At 36.0% G+C, this 5,908-nt stretch overlaps 1 long non-coding RNA gene across 2 annotated transcripts in view; it reads left to right on the top strand.

The window, feature by feature from the left end:
- Positions 1 to 3,296, top strand: part of LOC142294951 (uncharacterized) — an 18,188-nt gene extending 14,892 nt beyond the window's left edge. For both annotated transcript variants that reach the window (XR_012751324.1, XR_012751323.1), the window contains exon 3: positions 1,130 to 3,296. This is a non-coding gene — a long non-coding RNA (uncharacterized LOC142294951). The remainder of the gene's footprint in view (positions 1 to 1,129) is intronic.
- Positions 3,297 to 5,908: the final 2,612 nt, after the last annotated feature.

Below are 5,908 nucleotides of genomic sequence, written 5' to 3'. Positions count from 1 at the left end.
TAAAAAAATAAATATATATATAAAAATATATATTATATTTAAAAATAAATATATAAAAAATATATAATATAGAAAAATATATTTTATATATATATATAATATATTTATATTATATAGATATATATCTAGCTATCTATCTATGCATATTATATTATATATTTATATATATAAAAATATATATATGTTTTTCTTTATATTTTTTTCTTTATTTTTTTTCAATTTTTATTATTCATTTATTTTTTTAAACTTTATTTTTATGTACATTTGGATTGTATTAAAAAATATAATTTAGTTACTTTTATATTATATATATCTATATAAATTAATATATGTCCTTCTGTATAGGCATATATATATATATATATATATATATATATATATATATATCTGCAGGATTATACACTTCCACATATATAAATACTTAAACTTACCATAAAACATAAAAATAGTAACAACAATAATAATAATAATAATCATAATAATAATCATAATAATATGTAGATTGCATGATATAAAGCCTTTATTACAAAGTATATTACTATGTTTTCTAAAGATAAAGATAACTAAATAATATAGAACTTCAGGATAGAATTTAAATAAGCAAAAATAAACATAAAAGGTTTAAAAAGTATATGAATCACAAGATCAATGTGCTCAGCCAATATAAAAAATAACCTTTGATAAACTTTTTTTTTCTTACTTTTATACTTTTTTTTTCCCCACTAAATTCAATTATTACCCAAAGTTCTCCAAAACTTTTTTGTTCTCTTTGTATGTGGTTGCTGATGTTAACTTAATCATGGCCAGCATTTCATTGAGTGCTTAGAAAAGATTCCTATATTTATTTTTTTTTCAAAAGTTTTGAATCCAAAATGATTCCCCAAAAATAGCCTGGTAGCGTGTCACTGCTGCATGACATAAGGACACTCTTTGAATGCTACTCTCTTGGGCAATCCTTGCCCTCCCGTGTATGTAGAGGGACAGCTCATTGTGTAGGAGTCAGTGGCGTGTCAGGGAAAGGTAATGGGAAGTTACTGGGAGGTGAGGTCCCTGAATGTGTCCACAAGATTCTTGGTTCATGTTAGGGTTACAAAGACTATTGACTCCTTTGTTTTCTTTCTTCAAACAGCCCTTTTCCTTCCTTGGGAGGATGTGCCCGTCTGTCTTCCTCCTCAGCTCTCCTCATGGCTGCCTCTCAGCTGGGGGAATGTTTGTTTTTCTTCATCTATGAAATGGTCCAGACTGGAGAAAATATGCAGCATCCATGCGTCACTGGCCAGGGCCAGAGAGGATGGAGCAGGCGATGTCCAGGGGAGGACCGAGGGCTAAATCTGCTCCCAGACTGTCTGCTCCATGAAAGGAAAACACAAAGATTATACAGGGGGAATGGAGAAAAGCCAAAGTGAGGAGACGGGAAATCGCAGACATGAAAACGTCTATGTGCGGCCATTATCATAGTCACAAGAGTTGTCTCCGAGTCACTGTCTGCTGATTCTTACTATCTATCTATGCATTCATCCATCCATCCATCCATCCATCCATCCATCCATCCATCCATCCATCCATCTATCTATCTATCTATCTATCTATCTATCTATCTATCTATCTATATATCAATCTATCTATCCCTCTATCTATGTATCTATCCATCCATCCATCCATCTATCTATCTATCTATCTATATATCCATCTATCTATCTATATATCCATCTATCTATCTATCTATATATCCATCTATCTATCTATCTATCTATCTATCTATCTATCTATCTATCTATCTATCTATCTATCTATCCAGCTATCTATCTATCTAGCTATACTTCCATCCATCAATCAATCCATTCAACCATTATCTATCTATCTATCTATCTATCCCTCTATCTATCTATCTATCTATCTACTATATCTATCTATCTATCTATCCATCCTTTCATCCATCAATCCATCCATCCATCCATCCATCATGTCTATCTATCTATCTATCCATCAATCTATCTTTCCATCTATCTATCCATCCATCCCTCATCTATTTACCTATCCATCCATCCATCCATCCATCCATCCATCCATCCAACCATCTATCATCTATCTGTTTGTCCGTCTTTCTATCCATTCATCTATCTTTCCATCTATCTATGCATCCAGCCATCCATCATCCATCCATTATCTATCTATCTATCTATCTATCTATCTATCTATCTATCTATCTATCTATCTATCTCTATCTATCTAAAAAATAGAAAAAAACAGTTGCACTCTGCAATAGCACAACAATACACTACCTAATGAAGAAATTGGTAGTATTTAGAATATTAGAATGGCCATGATAATACTAGCCCAGCGCCACTTCACAGCATCCTCGGCTCCTTTTGATTGGCCGGCCTAGTACGGTGTTGTATGTACTTTCTAATTAAAAGAGGAGCTGGGATGCCGGCAGGTACGAGGTAGTTCCCAAGTCCAGGGGCTTATAAATTGTAGTTTTTTTTAAACCCAAACAGAGGCATTAGTTTGATAGGGACCTAATAAAAATGAGGTCGCCTTGCTGTTGGGCTCATATAAAACTGGCCATTTTGGGTGCTAAGTATCTCAATTTTTCCATGTTTTTCATAGCAGTAATGCATGTCTATATTCCTATAGTCATTACTCCACATATCTTAACACTGCAGTGTGCCACTGTCTTCTTTTTGTTGGTAGGTATGAGGTAGCTTGTAAGTCCAGTGGCCAAAAAATACTGCTGTGGATACTGGATATGGGACCTGTGAATTGATTTGGTAATTTCTAGTAGATAGATAAGAAAAAATAACTATGTCAAGAATAGAGATTGAAGAATTAATTCTTAGGACTCCTGTTCAATGGCCAGACCAGTAATCTGTGACCACTGGACCAAATCTCCTCACTTCCCTGCCTTTCGAGCTCTTGTTTTGATTGGTCGATGTTGTGTATGTATCATCCCACTATGGTGACAGAGTGCTAGACCGACTAATCAAAAGAAGAGCTTGGAGGTAGGGAGATTCACAGGCCACCCCGTCCAGCGCTCACAGATTACCGACCTGGCCAATGGTCCAGAACCAGGAAACAAGAAATAGATATATAGATAGATTGAAAGAGATAGATGGCTAGATGGATAGATAGATGGATGGATAGAAAGAGCTAGATAGATACAGTCATATGATAAAGTTTGGGCACCCCTATTAATGTTAACCTTTTTTCTTTTGTAACAATTTGGGTATTTGCAACAGCTATTTCAGTTTCATATATCTAATAACTGATGGACTGAGTAATATTTCTGGATTGAAATGAGGTTTATTGTACTAACAGAAAATGTGCAATCTGCATTTAAACAAAATTTGACAGGTGCAAAAGTATGGGCACCCTTATCAATTTCTTGATTTGAACACTCCTAACTACTTTTTACTGACTTACTAAAGCACTAAATTGGTTTTGTAACCTCATTGAGCTTTGGACTTCATAGGCAGGTGTATCCAATCATGAGAAAAGGTATTTAAGGTGGCCACTTGCAAGTTGTTCTCCTATTTGAATCTCCTCTGAAGAGTGGCATCATGGGCTCCTCAAAACAACTCTCAAATGATCTGAAAACAAAGATTATTCAACATAGTTGTTCAGGGGAAGGATACAAAATGTTGTCACAGAGATTTAAACTGTCAGTTTCCACTGTGAGGAACATAGTAAGGAAATGGAAGAATACAGGTACAGTTCTTGTTAAGCCCAGAAGTGGCAGGCCAAGAAAAATATCAGAAAGGCAGAGAAGAAGAATGGTGATAACGGTCAAGGACAATCCACAGACCACCTCCAAAGACCTGCAGCATCATCTTGCTGCAGATGGTGTCACTGTGCATCGGTCAACAATACAGCGCATGTTGCACAAGGAGAAGCTGTATAGGAGACTGATGCGAAAGAAGCCGTTTCTGCAAGCCCGCCACAAACAGAGTCACCTGAGGTATGCAAAAGCACATTTGGACAAGCCAGTTACACTTTGGAAGAAGGTCCTGTGGACTGATGAAACAAAGATTGAGTTGTTTGGTCATACAAAAAGGCGTTATGCATGGAGACAAAAAAACACGGCATTCCAAGAAAAGCAGTTGCTCCCCACAGTAAAATTTGGTGGAGGTACCATCATGCTTTGGGGCTGTGTGGCCAATGCCGACACCAGGAATCTTGTTAAAGTTGAGGGTCGCATGGATTCAACTCAGTATCAGCAGATTCTTGACAATAATGTGCAAGAATCAGTGACGAAGTTGAAGTTACGCAGGGGATGGATATTTCAGCAAGACAATGATCCAAAACACCGCTCCAAATCTACTGAGGCATTCATGCAGAGAAACAATTACAATGTTCTGGAATGGCCATCCCAGTCCCCAGACCTGAATATCATTGAAAATCTGTGGGATGATTTGAAGTGTGCTGTCCATGCTCGGCGACCATCAAACTTAACTGAACTGGAATTGTTTTGTAAACAGGAATGGTCAAATATACCTTCATCCAGGATCCAGGAACTCATTAAAAGCTACAGGAAGCGACTAGAGGCTGTGATTTTTGCAAAAGGAGGATCTACAAAATATTAATGTCACTTTTATGTTGAGGTGCCCATACTTTTGCACCTGTCAAATTTTGCTTAAATGCGGATTGCACATTTTCTGTTAGTACAATAAACCTCATTTCAATCCAGAAATATTACTCAGTCCATCAGTTATTAGATTTATTAATATATATTAATAGGGGTGCCCAAACGTTTTCATATGACTGTAGATAGATAGATAGATAGATAGAGGGATAGATAAAGGGATAGATAATTAGATAGATAGATTAAAAGAGATAGATAGATGGATAGATAGATAGATAGATAAAGGGATAGATAGATGGATAGATAGATAAAGGGATAGATAGAGAGATGGATAGAAAGAGATAGATGGAATGATAGATAGATAGAATAATAGATAGATAGAGAGATGGAAAGATGGATGGATAGATAGATACATATGAGATTTTCCCTACACAGCTGATTACTAACAACAATCTCTGAAAATGTTTCTTCTCTTAAAGTCGCGGTAAAGACTCTAGATAAAGCTTTCTTTATGTACGATAAACACAGCAAAACTGCTTCATGTTTTTTTATTTCTTACCTTTTCATCTTTCCATCTTTTACTTTTATAACTATGATGTTTAAGTGTTCTATGAATAAACAATATTCAGTTTGTGCATTATTATTGCCCTCTTCAGATCAGAAAAGTACTAACTTCCTTATTAAATGTTAAAGAAACAATACTTTCCTGAGTTTCATTATTTCCATGTCAGGCGGCTGTTTTAAAGCTATGGTAAATATTGGGTGGGTTGTCTGCACCTGGAACAAGGTCAGTATTTTTCACTCCTATTCAGTGCATTGTTAGCACTCCCTGAGTCCCTTCCATAGTCCAGCATGTGACCCCTTTTCTCCCAAGCACACGTGTTATAATTCGAGAAAAATACTGATATATTTGTAGTTTACGATTTAACATTCTATTTTTTTTCTGATTTTTGCTGAAATTAAAAATTAGATTTTAATTGTAAAGTTATACAAAAGGGAACACTCTTCAGGATTACCCCCCCCCCGAAGAAGCCCACTTGAAACGCGCGTTGGAGTCCTAGGGCTGCACCACTTTACAGATTCTGGGGTATTATGGGTGAGTGTTTCCCACTATGGAGCTGAGTATAATTACTGCTATTATGCATGTGCACTTTACTATGGGCGAGTGCTCCCTTTTGTGGAACTGAGTACTCTTGCTGCTTCTATGCATGTGCACTTTATTCTCACCCTCCATTAGTTTGATCTGTATCTAGGTGCTCTCCTCATTTGTACTCCTCACCAGCACTATGTCTTTTATTTTACCTGTTGTATTGTCATTTGTGTATG

The sequence above is a fragment of the Anomaloglossus baeobatrachus genome, chromosome 3 (genome assembly GCF_048569485.1).
Source record: "Anomaloglossus baeobatrachus isolate aAnoBae1 chromosome 3, aAnoBae1.hap1, whole genome shotgun sequence".
Lineage (NCBI taxonomy): Eukaryota > Metazoa > Chordata > Amphibia > Anura > Aromobatidae > Anomaloglossus > Anomaloglossus baeobatrachus.
This window is presented reverse-complemented; position numbering and strand designations above follow the sequence as displayed.